Below are 17,734 nucleotides of genomic sequence, written 5' to 3' on the forward strand. Positions count from 1 at the left end.
AAAGGATCTGTGCTGAAAGATGTAAGGGCTAAACTTGATGTCACAGGAGCTGTGGATAAAAAGAGCAGTGGTGGTGTAGAGGAATGCTTTTTCTTGAAATACACAAATTGACACAGGCAAAATACTGTGTTAATAGACCAAATTTCACTGGAAATTAAACCATATTCTTAATCCAGTTTGATTTTATGCTGTGCCTATAAACCTTCTCTTGCACCAGACTCTTCACCTTTGCTTTGTGCTCCATAGCAGGTTGTAGTCTGGCATTTGTGATCAGTCAGACAACAAGGATTCACAGCTCCAGCTCATTTTCAGAATAATACCCCAGAAAGTGGCATTAGCTGGAAGCCAGGGGAAGGCATCTGAATGCAGAATATTCTTAAGTCTCTCCCTAGAACAGAACAGGAAAAGTCTCAGAAGCTCTAGATTATCTCAGATAAAATAGCCATTTTTAAGTAAATTAAGCATTTTTAAGCAAGTGTAGGAGCCTTATCTCAGTCTGATCCCAGGGGATGGGCTTCTATCCAGTAATGATGGACACCACGATGCAACTCCACTCTCATGCTGCTTCTCCATGGGGAAACAGATACTCCTCCCCTAGTTCTGTTGCATACTTCCAGCCTTGTATGAAGTCTCACAGTGCACTTGTGCACGTGATCCAAGCCCCAAATTTTTTGTGGTTTTGAAGGACATGGCTCCATTATACCAACCAAGAGTAGTGTCTGAGTCCTGGCCCTGAGCACAGAGTCACATGGATGAAAATCCCTTTGGGATGGGAACCTGAGCATGGTCTCCCAATCACACCTTCCCCACCCAGAGGGCAAGATGTTTGATGCCAGGCCCTTTCTCTTCATTTCTCAGAAATGAAACCACTCTCAGTAACTCAGCCTCACACCACTCAAACCACTGCCACAGGTATTCTGGCTTTTAATACCTGCCTTTCAAATATATTTGAGGGCTTCTCTTCTCTGATACTTCTATAAGAACACTGGGAAAAAAATTTAATATCTATTTGTTGGGAATACAAAAGAGGGGCAAAAAGTGGCTTTTGACCCTAAAATGTTAGCTTCTGCCTTGATGGTTTAACACATAACAAGATATGTAATCTGGATAGAAATGTGAGGGGGATGATCAGTTGTTTAAAGGCAAATCCCTTTATAATAATGTTTTTTTCAACATCTTGCCTTTAAACTGATGAGAATATGTCAATAACTTTAAAGCGTTTCAGCAAAAGTGCTTAGAGACACTGTGTTATGTGGAATTTCTGTAAGATCTGCATCTACTTAGAAAAGAGCATTGAAGGGTCTGCAGCTGCAGACCCATGGTGCTGATGAAGTGTGGAGGACAATACAGCAACACCTGAAGTGTGGCGTGCAGATGAGTTATTTGTGCTCCTTTCCCATCTCCAGTTCACATTCATTAGCAAATGATGAGTTGTGTTAGCATGGCAAATGAATCACAGCCTCACTGGAGGTGAACTTTGGATAAGCTCTTTGGAGGTCATTGTACTGTCAGGACTCTGACTGACGCAATGGAATGGTATCATTAGCACACAGGATTTGTACCTATGTAAATCTGATGATGTTTTAAAGTATTTCTGCTGGTTTGCATTACCATAAACAATTAATCAACATTCAAAATTCAGAATGATCATCTGTAAGCATGTAACATTTCATTTGATGCCTGAAGTTGAAGTCTTTGGAGGAGGTTATCAGTCTTTTCCAGACCTGTCCAATTTTGTTCCTGAAATGTTTCACCAGCATTTGCAACAATGCTTCTCAACACAATGTATGATAGCCCTTTTGCTCAACTGACTTGTTAATGTCTCAGATTGTATTGTCCCTGTTTAACCTGACAAATTCAAACAATGACAATTCTATCAAACCCTCAGGGAAAAATGGCAGTATGGAAGGAGATATTTTTGGTTTTATTTGAAGAAAGAAATCTATTGAGTTGAATAAGTAAATTGAAACGGCAGACACTTCAGCGTATGTAAAGTACATTTAGAAAAATAGAAAAAAATGCAGTAGTGAGAAGTCCTGCATACAGAATACAATCTAGAAAACAGTTAAGCCTGTGCTAAGAAACTCTGTTAGGACTACCATATCCCCAAAACCCATGAATCCTTGTGTGTCTCCTAGATGGAACAGCTGGTTTTATAGAAGGAAAGTTGCCTGTAACAGAGGAATACTGGGCACAGTGAGACACAGTCTTGATATAACTTTCCTATTCTTACTTGACATCCATGGGAACAGGAATTCTTATTCTTAATTCAAGGTTTGCCACATTCTTCTGCTGTGGTATCAGTGCAGAGAGTGACTAGAATTTCAGCATAATAATGAATCAATAAGGGTGGAGAGCTAAATCCATTTTCAGGTATAGCATAACTCATCTGACCAGCCAGCCAGCTGGTAAAGCTCACTCAGTGAGCTGAACAACCCTCTGAGCTTCACAGACAGTACCAGGTACATTAGTGGGACAGCAGACACTTAAATCATCTGTACACACACAGATATTTGGGTGCCAGAATTGAATATCCAAATCATGCCTTGAATCTCATCTCTTGCAGGTGAACAGAAGCAGAAAGTCTGGAGCAGCAAGTAACAATACTGGTGTTCTGCTCCCAGCTTGCAGTGCCTCTGCCAGTATGAATGCTGGGGTGATGGGGAAGGTTTGCATCAGACATGTAGAGCTTTTCCCTTTATCTGTAAATTAAGACTGTTGCAGAGGGACAAATTTCAGGCCTAGGTTTCTATAGACCTCCCAGACAACCATGATTGTTGACACAGGTATCTAAAAGGTGTGAAAAGTCAGGTTTTTCTCCCTTTATGTCCCACCGGGACATGTCCAGGGATAGGGAGCTACACTTTGCCATGTGGCTACAGAGAACATTAGTGGTGAGCACAAGGCTGTAACTCTTTCCTGGGTGAAACAAACGATCCCTCCAGTACCTCAATTCTGTGATTAAACAGGGATTTTAGCCATGGCTATCTACAGCACTGGCTACACATTTGTTTTTGCTATAAAGTAGTTTGAAGTTGTTGTCAACACTGATTAATTATTTATCTCATAGGCTCTAATTGTTTCAGGGGTGTTTTCTGAGTAGTCTTGATCAAGATGCTTATGACTGATTGTACATTGATTGTTCTATTGCTTACCAGCAGCAGTAATCCCAAAACATTTCAGGATTCTGGTCTATATTCAAAGCAGTCCATATTATTTTTAAACAGGAAATTAAGGAGCCAGTCCCAGGCAGCTCATTTGGGGAGCCAAAACTAATAATGAGTTGCACTTAGATATACCTTCCCATACCATTTTTACACTCAAGTATAGATGACTTCTATTGTTTTTCCACAACAAGACAAGGCAACTATGAAAGTAAGAATTTCCAAAGAAAGAAAGCTTAGGTTCTCCTGTGAAGGAGAGCTATAGCTAGGGAAAAAAAAAAAAAAAAAAAAAAAAAAAAAAAAAAAAAAAAAAAAAAACACAAAAAAAAAAAAAAAAAAAAAAAAAAACCCAAAAAAAAAAAAAAAAAAAAAAAAAAAAAAAAACCAAACAAAAACCCCAAGTATTGAAAGGCCAGTAGAATTATAAGACCTGATAACTACAAGTTTTCAAGTCATTTGAATTCTGGGAATGCTGTAGTAAGTCTAATGATAAAGCTGATTGCTTCACATTAAATTACTGACACTATTTTGGTCACTGTGACATTTTAAAAAAAGCACATGGTTGTACTCAGCTTACTTGTAAAGTTATTAGATGTATCTCAAGGTGCTCACTTTAGGTGTACACCAGACAGATGTAATGTGGCTGTGGATGCTGTTTATCTAACACTAGTGATTCAATATGCCCACAACAGAAAGCACGTAATTAAGGTCTGCACACACCATTGCTGGAGTTATGGGGCAGGCTAAGAAATATTTCACCCTTCAGAGTCTTTGAGGGAACCTGTGCTCCTTCTTTCAGCATGGATCATTATGTTCTTTCCTTCACAGGACAGAAGAACACAAAAGTGTGGGAAACATTTCAAACACAAATATTGTTTTGCCAGGAATTTTGAGTCATTGTCTTTATGCAAGAAATGTCACACTGTGCACAAACACAAGAGCAGCATTTCCCTTGAGCCTGCACTGTAGAAATTAATAATGTAGTTGTTATTTTCTGCATTGTGTTGCATCTTTCCACCTTGCTCTACTGCTTAAACTCACTCAGTTTTATTCTTTCTGTAATTATTTAACATGTGGAAGTTCTTTATGTTGGAGGATGCAGTCATATAGAAATGTTTTCTCACCTCCTGGAATTAGTTCTGGTTTTTCTGTTGTATTTATTTATTCATTTCTTTTAATCTGTTTATTTATTTCCAGAACAGGTTTTTTATTAGTGCCCTAATTTACAGAGCAGGGAATAAATGGCACATGTCTGTCTCTTCATCCTTTATTACAGCATTAACCTTTCCATTATCTGCTCAAAAGCAGGGTTTAAATTGCAGCCATTAGATCCAGCAATGACTTCATCGGCTAATTGAGCAGCAATCCCAATCAGTCAGTTGATGGCCCACAGATCCAAACTTCATGAGTTAGATGATAAAAGGAGAAACAGAAAAAACAGCTAAAACCAGATTGAATTCAGGGGTTATTGGCTTCTCTCCACTTGCTTTTATGGTACAGCAAGTTAGCTAGATTGGAGTCACACAATGCTCCTAATTGATAAGGTAGCAGCAGTGCATCAGATCAGACATTTTTTGCATGCATGAATTTCCATAATTACCTCAATTCAGCTGGGAACAAATAAAGTGTAGATTATTTTTCTATGATTCACACATAAAAATCCACTTTTATTTCATAGGTATACATGAAACATATCACTATGCTTTTGGGAGCTGCCAGTTCCCGTTTTAGCATCAGCATGCATTGGTGTGGTCTGCATGCTTCTGCCTGCCCTCAGGTTCTCTTCTCCCCTTCATCCAGTCCACCTGCAAGATGACAAGTTCTTCTCTGTCACTGTTTGGTGCCCAGTGGGAACTGAGGAAACTTGAAATATTAAACTGGAAAGATTCAGATAACTCCACCCTACTCTCAGCCTTTGGGCTGGATCTCATCACCTTGGCAATACTGGGTTTAGGGGGAGTTCAGGCCAAGTGAATCTATTGCCCAGTCTTCACTAAGCTGTCAAATTTACATTGATATCCCTCTGGTTATTCTGCAATGGGATTTCAATCCCACTTACTCCCAGTGAGTAAAAAATAAATTTACTATAGTCCCTGTGAAGAAGTTTGTGTACATACACCTTTAAAACCTTATCTTAAATCTGGAGAAACAGATCTGGTAAAACAGCAAGCCATGCTATTACAGTTACTTGTTAGTACCTCTAACTTAATTATACAGTGTTTCGGTATGAGGGTGTCAGAATTAATGAGTCTATCAATCAAGGGCATTAATACAAATGTGGCTGAAATGGAATGGGTTAATTTTTCATACTAAGAAGCAATTAATCAATATGAGGGCACAAAATCCTGTGTTTTCACAGTTAATCTCCTCCCATTATCATTGTAGCCTGGTTAAAGAAGGCTCAGATATTTCTACATCCCACTAAAACCTGTTCCATATTTATATTTTTTGTTTCTTAGAAGCAGTATATATACAAAGGCCACCATTTAAGGAAAGTAATAACAGCTTGAGCAGAAGTGCAATAAAATCCAGGAAGTCTTTGATGCACAGGATGACACACTTCATGCATCTTACTTCCACAGTCTGATTTAAGCCAAGCACCAGATTTGGCATCAGGGAGGGATATCTCTTCATTTCACTCTGGCATCGAGCATCAGCTTAGGCCTGGATATTTTCTTTTCTTTTGCCTAGAACATAAGTCATCATCTATTTCTTAGGCTAACCTGGGAGTTATTTTATTATAGCAGGAAATAATTAGTGTCTCACTCTGGAAATGCTTGGTGTTCAGTACACACTTTTTCTTTTTTTCAGTGTTTCAGGCTCATTGTAGAGGTAACTGTCATTGTTCTGGTGAATGCAGTGCATAAGTAGATTGTCTCTGATATCACCTGCAGAAAATACTTAATTTTATGTAACTGAATGTGACTGAAGCTGTTGATCCTTGTAGCCTTTACAATGAAACAGAGGACCCCATCTTTATATCCTGGAGCCTCACTATAAAGGGTCAGAGGTACAGAAGGGGCTGTAACTCCTGCCCATGCAGTGGAAGACCAAAGAAATAAATCAGAAAGATCAGAGAATCATAGAATATGCTGAGTTGGAAGGGACCCATCAACATCATCAAATCCAGATCCTGGCCCTTGCACAGGGTACCATGAGAAACATGCCTCAGAGAATTGTCCGTGTACTTCTTGAACTCTCTCAGGCTTGATGCTGTGACCACTTCCCCCAGGAGCCTGTTCCAGTGCCCAACCAACCTCTGGGTGAAGAATCCTTTCTTATTATCCAGCCTAAAACTCCCCTGAGACAGCTTGAGGCCATTCCCTCAGGTCCTGTCACTGGTCACCAGAGAGAAGTGGTCACTGTCTGCCCCTCCTTTTCCTCTCATGAGGAAGTTGTAATTGCAATTGGGTCTTCCCTCAGTCTCCTCTTCTTCAGGCTGAGCAATACAAATGACCTCAGCTACATCTTGTTTTGGCTTCACCTCAAGACTCTTCACCACTTCATGGTCTCATCTGGATGCTCTCTAATAGTTTAATGTCTTTTTTTTTTATTTTATTGTGGTGACCAAAACAGCACACAGGACTCGAGGTCAGGCTGCCCCAGTGCAGAGCAGAGCAGGACAATCCCCTGCCTTGCCCGGCTAACAATGCTGTGCGTGATGTCCCCAAGAACAGGGATATCTCTTCTGACTGCCAGGGCACTGATGGCTCATGTTCAACTTTCTGTCAACCAAGACCCCCAGGTCCCTTCCCAGAGCTCTGCTCTCCAGCCTCTCATCCCTCAGTCTGTCCACACAACCAGGGATGCCTTGTCCCAGGTGCAGAATCCAGAACCTGCCCTTGCTAGGCTACATTTGGTTGATGATTGCTGATGTCTCTGATTTGTTGAGGTCTCTCTGCCCTCAAGGGAGTCAATAGCTCCTTCCAATTTTGTATCATCACCAAACTTACTCAGTACAACTTCAGGTCCAAGATGCAGATATGTCCCCTTATTCTATCTTCCTATAATTTTACTGACCAGCTCTTCTCCCTGATTCCCAGAACTGATGTAAGAAACTGATGTGAGAGCACAGGATGTAAGTGAAAAGTACCTAAATAAAGGAAGCAGACATCAGTAACTTCATTTTCCTCCTGTCAGGTTTAAAATAATTTTTGATGAATAGGGAGAACATCTTTTCATGTGAGCTAAAAATATTACAGGAAATTAAATAGGGTTGTGAAGATGTTAAATCTGGAAAGTGTATTCAATCATTATAACATCAGTTTTAGCTCTGATTTGAGCTCAAAACCTCAAACCAAACTTAACTTTGGAGCCCTCACAACATCTCTGGAGTGTATTCTGGTTTTTATATTTATAGAGAGCGTTACATGAATGTTCTGTCTTTATGTGCAGCTATTCAGGAGATATGGAGGCAGTGGGTAGCACTCCGGAACACATCTGCTTGATGTACCAGCATTATGGAGTCAGGAGGGTTTAATTTAGCAGATTTAACTGCATACATTGTTCACAGGGCTTAGATGAGAGCAACTAGAAATTATTTAATTATTTTTAAACATGAATACCAAATTGCTTTTGGGAAAGTTTGTATGTGGGAGTAAGCATGTGCAAGTGTATTCTGAATTTATTTTCTGGAAACTAAACATCCTACAGACATTGGTTTACTATTTCAAGGAGAGATGAAATCTAAACTACCTTGATCCTCACCTCTATCCTAAAGAGAATTTCCCAGAAGGCTTGGGAAAATCTGAGAAATCAAATTATTAATTGATTTTTTTGAAAACTTTTTACTCTTTCACTAGAAAAAAAAAAAAAAAGGCAAAGGAGAGGTAGAATGAACACCTGTGCTTTGGGGAACGAAGCCTAGAAAGAAACAAGAGTATGAAAGAAAATTAAGAGCTTGATCTTATGCTTTTAGAAATTACTGGCAAAATTCTTGGTGTCTTTAATAGTGAAAAGACCAGAGCTCAAAGCATGAGCCCAAGAAGGGAAGAAAAAAACAGGGCAATGATGAAAGAGACGCACAGAGAAATGGTGACAGCCAGAGAGCAAAGCCCAAAGCCAAACTCTTTCATGTGAAAATCTCCACAATTCAGTGACCTAAGCACTTCTGATGTTTGGTAATTTCCCTCTTTGGGAAAGATGACCCCAAACCTACTGTCACTGTGCACTGAACTCAAGACATTCAAAGTTGCTGTTTATTCTTCTTTGAAGTTCTCTTTTTATTTTTTCAGCCTATCTGCTGTCAGCTCAGGAATTTTTCCCCCACCAGTGCTGAGTACCTATGTCTCTGGTGACTGGGGGAAGCCTTAAAGAGGGATCTTACAACTGTAAAAAAAAACCCTTTTCATTGTAATGACTTGGAATAGGCAATAAATTGAGGTGCCTTTAGCTAATGCTGTAGTTTTATGTGTTTTCCAACAGAAGAGGAGAAATCTACTAGAGCAATTAAAGGCTCAGGGAAGGGAAACAGAAAGGATTTAGCTAAGGTTTTATTAGAAGAATTAGTTTTGAATTTTACAGTGTCAGTTCTGAAGGCCTGGGGCTTTAATCCTGCAAAGACTTTACTGTGCAATCTCTGCTGGATGTTGCACCATGATACATCATTCCCTGTTTGCAGCACAAATTCTTTTCTAATTGAGATTTCTGAAAACTTTGAAATAATAAAGCATATGATTCAGCTTCCATTGATTAGATGAACTACACCAAGCTGCAGAGCTTGTGAGGATGTAATCTTTTGGGGGAGGTAAATTTTAACAGACTGCTGGGGATATTTTTGGTTTGTCATGTGCAATCTGGCTGTAATCTCATTGGTACCCACTGAGAAGTCAGAAAGGATGATGTCTGTGCTAGAGCTGCTGGGGAAAGGTTATTCTTAATTTTGATCTGGCAAGCGAGTTATCAGCCATCATGAATGACAAGATTCCTGCTCCCACTCAGCCAGTGATGAGCAGACCTTAAAATCTACTGTCTTAAGAAGGCATAATTACAAATTTCAAAGTCAAGGTTAAAAACCTGAGATGCTTCATTGCCCCTTTGCAGGAGAATAAGAAATAGCTCTCCTTGTACGCTCTCCTTCCTGCCTCCATTAACTAATTCTCTAAAAAAAATCAGCAGTTGTTGTTCTAGGCGGCAACTTACTGTTAAAGACTAGAAAGAATATTTTACCTTAATGTGGAGAGAGAAAAGTGTTAGAAAAATAAGAGGTTTTAGGTTATTTTTTACAAAATCAAGCTCTGGATCAAATTGTCTGGCAACACAGTGGAGGTTTTAGCATGAAGTAACAATGAAGGAGGGCATTACCTGCTGAAAAGAGCTACTTGTAAGTGGATGAAGCTTTATGTTAATTTAAAATGTGGTGATTCAATAAACAATTAATTTAAAATGTGGTGATTCAATAAAGAGTGGGGATCATTCATGGGTTTGTGGGACAGCATCCCACCCAAACTAATGGAATAAAGTTTTCCATCAGTGTAAGTGCTGATTTGAAATTGTGTCTGTTTTCAAAGCTAGAGCAAACTGAGGGAAAAATAAACAACAAAATTATTTCTTAAGTAAAACCTTTCAGTCACCCTCATGGAAATGTTAAAAAAAGGATCATTTGATCTAATCATATAATGTTAGTAAATCTCTGAATAACAGCTGCAGCATGAAGAGGGCCTCAGTGTTAACTCTCCAGCATGGGCACCAAGGTCTGACGATCAGCACTCATGAAAAGCACTTTGTTGCACATGCAAAACCCAGTTGCTAAGGGGACCTGAAAACTATTTAAAACCAGAAAGTGGCAGGCATCCTCATGAAAGCTCAGTGTTATGCTGTCTCTGCAATCCTCTTTAATGCAAATATTTGTGGTGAGAAGTTTCAAGCTGAGTAAGATCTCTCCTGTCTTGCAGGTAATGATGGAAGGAAGGAGAAACAGGACAGAAGAGTGGGGTACAGCCAGCAGATAGTTCTACATTCAGAGTGAGCCCCTGGCTTCTACAGGACCTGGTGCCAAAATGAAACAGCTGCCTTTATTCCACATGTCCACATTCAAACATCGAAACCTTACTGCTGATGAAGACATACCTGAACTCTGTGTGCTGCATGCCCTGCTGCTTTCCTCAGACTGACAGAAGTTTGCTTCACCTGCCTGATGTTTGCTTGCTGATGACAAAGAAGAGAGCTCAAGCAGGAACTGAAGTTATCATCCGACACAAATACAGGCCAGAAGATTTACAGCTACACTTTTCTATCTTACGAGATATTGTCCACACAATTGAATACAAAATAATTCAAAGAAGCTGCTTCATTCTAATCACATTTCTTAAAATTATGATTTTTTTTTTGCTTTCTGGTATCAGTCTGATGTCTGACTGGCAGCATACTTAAGGCACTGTAATTTATTCTAGCAGACAGAGAGCTGAGGGTTTACTTCATGTACAGCCTCTCAGTGCTGTCTGGCAGTGGTCTTGTGATTCCATAATTCTGAAACACTCCACAGAGTCAGGATCCAAAACAGGGGAGGTAACATTTCTATTACCAGGTTTCTATTGGAGCTGTGTTAACAGTAACCCAGTAAATTAACCTGCAATCTTCACAATTCTCCTGGGTGATGTCAGACCACACCTAGAGCTGCTTTGCCCTGAGTTACACAGGTAACTCCAGCATGCAGCACAAATCCAGAGTTTGGCTGAAGGAGACTTCAGGAAGCAAAAATTTGCAAAGGTTACAGGTCCAATATTTCTGGAAATTTCAAGGACCCCTTGTACTAATGAAATTTTGATTAAGGGAGACTTGTTGAGACAGTGCTGAACTGTGAGGCTAGTACTAAAAATCCATTAAGAAAATAAATGCCTTTTCACTGTCATTAAGAAACAATGTCTTGGTAATTTCCTTTGCAGGGCATACTATTGAATCTGGAGCAGGTTTACAATCTTGGAATATTAATTACCTTGCATTAATGCTATCAATACCAAACACACACTGCTGGGCTTTCACAGAGCAACTCATCTCTTTATGCAACCTAAACTGAAGCCATCCATTGCTTTCCCATGTTTCCACCTTAGTGTCTGACTTCAGCCAAAGTCTGACAGGCAAAACCAGGAACTGAGCAGGAGATTAATGTTATTTGGTGACAGCCATGGTGGATGTTCTAACGATGCTGATAATAGCTCATTAATCACAAATGAAACCCTGCCATAAAGCAGCCGCTGGCTCACAGCACAAGAAGTGTATGCACAGTAAGGGAAATGTCCCCTCTCCCCCCTGCTCCCCCCCCAAATGTCACAGGGCCCACATGGTGTTCATCAACACATTTTGATGACCACAGCTCCTGTCCCACTTCTAGAAGCACTCATCCTCCCAAGAAATGGGGTAAAAATCATCTCTGGAACATGTGACATATCACGTCACACAAAGCAGAAGGATCTCCTTGTGCAAAGTTCATTTCTCCAGCACTGCGACTCCCAGGCTCTGAGTATGTCAAGGGTGACACTGGCAACAATATCACAGGTGATTTCATCACAACAAAAGTTCAGTTACTTTTGGTTATGTAGGACACATCAAAGACAACCACCCTTGGGTGCCATTGTGTTCCGAGATTGACCTTTCTGAGCTCCACCACTGATTTTGGCACTACGAATAAGAGGCAAAACAACTTCATTGCAGTGGCTGCTGTACCCTTGCTGAAGGAATGAGCTCAGTTTCTGCCTCTCTCAGAGCTATGACTTGCTCCCCCTGCTCTTCCCCATGACAGTCTGGGACCCACTCGTGTTGGTCCCCAAGTCCCCATGAGCTCCAGTCCACCGCCTCGGCTTTAACACAGTGAGGCAGGATGAACTTTGCCTACATTTTTAGTCTTGTTCCTCTGGACCTTTTCTCTTCCTTGGGAATTCCTCATGACTTGTGAGTGTTTCTGTAGCAGCGTCCTAGCCTGAATCTGTTGGTCAGTTTCTCTAAATCCCTTTAGCCTTGGCTTTGTCCAGAAGCTTCAAAGCATAAAACATTACCTCCCATCACAGCCACAAACCAGAAGTGAGGACAACTCTAGAGAGCATCTCAGGCTGTAAACCTATATCTGGCATTTAGGATTCATTTTATGTTATCTTTACACTGCAGACCAAGCAGCAATTTTAATACATGAGTAAACACACAGATGCAACACACCAAAGGAGGAAACATTCTCCAAGGATGTACACAAAAGACTGTTTAATGTGGTTTTTTTGCCTCTAAGGCTTTTCAGTGCCAAAAGACCTTGAAATTTATCTTGTAACTGCCCACTGCTTTTTTTTTTTTTTTTCCTTAATCCCTTGCTTGTTCCATCCCACCCTGAGGACACACTGTACACTACAAAGAGATACAGAGTTTGTCCTAGGAAAGAAACAAAACAAAACATTTTTCTGAGGAAAAAAAAATCAAACTAACAAGATATTTGTCCAGTAACTCCTTTCTCATCTTAGCAAGACATTGCTACCGCTTTCAAAGAATCTAAATGAATCCTTCCTAGTATTCTTTAAATATTTATCCATTTACCTTTCATTTTAATATACAGCCTTCTGGCTCTGAGAGATTAAACACATAAAATGATGAAGTCTGCCCTCACCTACCAGTTTTCTTGGGATAATCACCACTCCAATATTACTGGGAAAGATACACCACTGTGGTTTCAGGTGGACTGATTCAGACCCTTGAATGTGCAACTTCTCTCCCTCCTCAGGTTGCAGCATTTTATTGACTTTTGGTGGTTAGCTGAACAGGCTGAATATCTGTGTATCTCACTGAAAACTAAATCCAAGAATATATAGTGAGTGAAAGTCTAATACATTAATAAATAATAGCGGTGCAGAGGAAGGTAGCAATTCAACACCTTCTGCAAGTGCTCACAAGGGTAAAAACAGTGCCCCCAGGCAGCCCAGGGTGAGCCACTCAGTCTGAAAGGCTGGAGAGCCAAGGGCATGGTGTAGGCATGAAGAAATGACCAGTGTTACCCAATGACAAAAACTCACCCCTAGTTAATGAAATGTTATGGCTGAAACAGGTGTTTTAAATGTATTTTTTTGTTGTCCTGTGTGTCTCACAAGGAGGCTCCAGAATTGTGTCAATGGTGAGATAACACGAGCCAAGTAAATGTCAAAGTGAAATACTTGGAAGTTGTCACTTGCAGTGGTGGATTGGCTCCAAGAGATGATACAGCTGGACCTGCCTTGGCTCCTGCAGACAGTGCCTGGTGCGATGTGAGTTTGGCAAAACCAAGAGTCCCCAAACCAGACACCAAAAACAGAATTGTAACTATTCTCCAAACCCATTCCTAGCACTGTAAAGGCCAAAGGCTTTGAAAAAATGAAATTCCTTTCCAGTCTCAGGACTATTTTCTGTCTCAGCCATCTGTTGCTCTCCTGCTTATCCCAGGGATCTGTGCCAGCTGTCTGTGATGCACAGCTCCCTACTGAAGGGCTGCAGCCCAGGGAATGGCCTGTGCTGGGGCAGGGAGAAGGGAGAGGCAGGAGGAGCAGCCCAGAGGGGCTGTGGGACCAACCACAGCCCCATCCTCAAGGTGGGGAGAAGTGCTTTCAGTTCATATTTACCTTTAGAAAGTTTGGGGCAACTATCACTGGTAAACCAATTTATACAATTGGTAAACCAATTTATACTGGTGTACCAATTTATACTAGATGTTTTACCATTTTCTTTGTTACTTAATCCAGAGTTTAAAAAGATAAAAAAGGGGGAGAAATATATTATTTAGACATCCATTCTAGAGGATTTGTTCTTGCTCTTTTTAGTATTTTACTGGAATGAACTATAATGACCTTGACTGTAATGACCAGTGGCTATCTGAGTGTCTGGAAGGCCAGTGAGAGCCACAATCAGAGCCACAGTCAGAGTCAGGGGCCGCCCTGGTTGTGTGGACAGGTTGGGAGAATGGAGACTGGAGAGCAGAGCTCTGGGAAGGGACCAGGAGGCCCTGGTCTGTTGAACATGAGCCAGCAGTGTCCTGGCAGCCAGGAGGGACATCCCTCTCCTGGGGACATCAGGGACAGCATGGACAGCTGGGCAAGGGAGGGGATTGTCCTGCTCTGCTCTGCACTGGGGCAGCCTCACCTTGAGTATTGGGCACCAAAATGTGAAGATATTGAGCTATCAGAGAGTACCCAAAGGGGAGCTATGAGGATGGGGAAGGAGGGGCCACTTGAAAGACATGGAGGGGAGGCTGAGATTGTCCAACCAAGGAAGCTTGGATTGTTCAGCCTGGAGGAGAGGACACTGAGGGGAAACCTTGTTGCAGTTACAGCTTCCTCATGAGGGGAAGAAGAGGGGCAGACAGTGATCTCTTCTGTCAGTGACCAGTGACAGGACCCAAGGGAATGGCTTCAAGCTGTGTCAGCGCTGGTTTAGGCTGGATATCAGGAAAAGGTTTTTCACCCAGAGGGTGGTTGGGCACTGGAACAGGCTCTCCAGGAAAGTGGTCACAGCACCAAGCCTGAGAGAGTTCAAGAAGTGTTTGGACAATGCTCTCACGCACATGGTGTGACACTCTTGGGGTGTCCACTGCAGGGCCAGGAGCTGGATTCTGTGATGCTGATGGGTCCCTTCCACCTCAGCACATTCAATGACTCTGTGATTCTCTGATCCTTGATGAACAATTAGTGTTGTTCACATTCTACTGACCACTGTCAGAAGTGTTTCTGTGTTCTTCACCTTAAAAAAAAGAGATTACTTCAGTGTTTCCACTGTAACCCAATTACACTCCATGTCAGAGCAGAACAAAAGCAAATGTGATTTTGGCTTCAAGCCTGCCAGCATCGTTCGGTGCTTAGTGATTTTATTTCCCCTAAGTCAGCAGTATTTAAATTTGTCTGTACATAATTCCTTGTCGTTTATTCATATCTCAACAGCTGGATAGTGGCACTGTTCCCCCCATTGTATCAGTGTAGGCTGAGCAACACAGAGCCACTGTGCCTCAGAGACCATCTACTGATTTATAGCTCACTCCGGCAGAAGTTATTTTGGGATGACACAGAGTGGAAGATCCATTGCCAGCAGCCATCTGACAGCAGCAGGAAAGCAGCCACTGCCTAGTGCCTATGTGGGACAGGAAAAACTCCACTTACACTGAGAAAGAAACCTGGTAGATGAAGGTTATTTTAATGTAGCCAAAATTCAGACCAGAGGTCTAAACAATTGCTGAAGCCAAACCAATCAGTGCATCATTGTTTAACAGGTATCAACTGGGCATGTTAGTGGCCATGCATCCATAGCCCTCAGCAGCTGTGAAATGAAACATTCCAGCTTAGAGCAGGAGCCATGAACCATGGTACCATCGGGGATTTCAGCCATAGCTTTGGCTTTGGTAATAGCTTTTCCTAGGCTGGAAATTATGGTAATGATCTTTATTGCTCTCTGGGTTAGACAGTGTCTTTAATGTCAGTCTACAGGGTAATATCTCAGCAGATTAATCTAAATTTTTAACATGTATGTATACAAAACTTTCCTGTAGCCCCCAAAGGAAAGCTGTCCAGTGTCAGTAAAGGATTTCTGGTTCTTAATTAACAAATGCACTTCCTTAGCCTCCATTTACCCATCTGTGAAATGGAAATTCGATGACGTAACTACATTTCAGACCAGTGAAATGGTTGCAATTTCAGCAACTAGAAATCAGGAAACATAAAAATATTATTGTTGTTGTTAGCAATGCAAGATAAAAAAAATAAAATAAAAAAAAAAAAACCATAACAAAACAAACAAAAAATTCCCTACATCTTTTCCTAACTGGAGGACTGCAGCAACAGAAATTAACAAGTTGCTGGAAGAAGGAGTCCTGCCTATTCCCCTTCCATATTGAACTCATACACTGTTTAAAATCATTCTCTACAGTCATCAGCCCAGAGGAATCCTCTTCACAGCACCTGTGGGAGCTCTTTTGGACCTAAGCAGATGGGCTGGGAGTGTGTTTGTGCTTCAGCTCCTGAGGGCACATGCACAGAGATCAGGGGCAGTGAGACTCAGCACCAGCTGTAGCAAACACTGTTCAGGCAACTCCCCAATTTCCTCTTCTGGTGTATATTCAGCAGCAGCAGCAGCAGAACAGTAACCCCTGGGTCCCACTTTCCAACTCCCATTCTGACTCACTGCCTGACCCCAGACAAGTCTGTTAACCTCACTTTGCCATTTTATGCCCAAGTATTAAAAGGATGTAGCAGTTACCCTCCTCTTCTGGGTGTTGCAAAGCTTTGGTAATTCATATTTGTCAACTGCTTTGGGATCCTTGGACAAAATGAGCTAAAGGATCAATATTAACATTTATGAGAGAGCCAAACCTATAACATAATGCATGCAAGTTGAATGCAGCTGCATGCAATCTGCTGGACAGCATTGGGCCTCTGGGTTTATTTCTCTTCTCTTTTTGCAGAAGCATGATTGCAACAGCATCCTTGAGTACTTGTGTCATTTAACGAGGACTATACTTGGCACTGGTTGCGTTTTTCACAAAAAGAAACAATGACCTTGATATTCATGGTACTCCAAATATTGCCCAAATTGTTGCATGCAATATTTTGCAGAGGCACCTGGACAACTTTACATCCCTGCAATATATAATTCCTTAGCTTCTTTCCCATCCTTTACAGTAAGTCTTTCTTTCCTTGATCTGAAACACCATTAGTCTAATTTTTATTGTGTTAAGAAAAGTCCTATTTTCAATAGCCTTTGTGGAGTGTTCAGTTCTGCTTAAAGAATGACTGCAAGGTATGGACAATTACCTAGAGGGCTAATTATGTGCATTATGATTACAACTTTAGAGAGCAAATTTCTGCATCACTGCAAGAGAACCTTGTCTTCTTGAGTGCCTCTTTTGATAACAGAAGCCAACAGGAATGTATCAGATTTCTTTCAATAAATCAGTCAGTAAAGAGCGATCTGTAAGGGTTGCTTAGCTGAGTCAGAGGCAGACAGAGAGCTATGCTCCTGTTGGCTTCAGGGAGCACTGAGTGCTTTAGAGAATTGTCTCTCCACCATGGGTGCAGTACTACAGCTGCTAGGTACATAGACCAGGCTATTTGCCTCTGTAGCTTTCCTTCATGCCCAGCCAATCTTCCTTAAACAGAGTAGGAGCAAAGAAGGTGGCAAAAATCAAAAACAGGCTTTTGTAAGTAGGGAAAAAACCTGTGAACCCATCAGACTGAGAGATGTCTCCATGTTCTTTTTACAGTCTAGTCACGTTCTCCAATTGCTCTGGTGATTTGTTCTTAATCACAGCCATTCTCCTTTGCTTCCCATTCCACTCCCCTCTCTGGCCCCGGGATGAAGTCACAGGCTAAGCCTGTGATGATGACAGTCAATGACATAGTTATAGGCAGTATTTTGGTCTGACTGTAATGATGGCAAATGTGCATTTTCACTGCAGGATCAAACAGGAGAAACTGAGCAGGGTACAGGAGGGAAAACCTTTACATATTTTAAGGCAACAAGCTTCTTTATACCATGTTAGACAATAAATGTTAAAAACACCAAAAAAATAGAGGGGAAAACTAGGGAGAAAGACATTTCTGAGTATGGGGTATAATGTGCTTTAGGGATTTATGGGAAGCTAG

The sequence above is a fragment of the Onychostruthus taczanowskii genome, unplaced genomic scaffold, assembly GCF_017590055.1.
Source record: "Onychostruthus taczanowskii isolate IOZ18803 unplaced genomic scaffold, ASM1759005v1 scaffold27, whole genome shotgun sequence".
Taxonomy (NCBI): Eukaryota; Metazoa; Chordata; class Aves; order Passeriformes; family Passeridae; genus Onychostruthus; species Onychostruthus taczanowskii.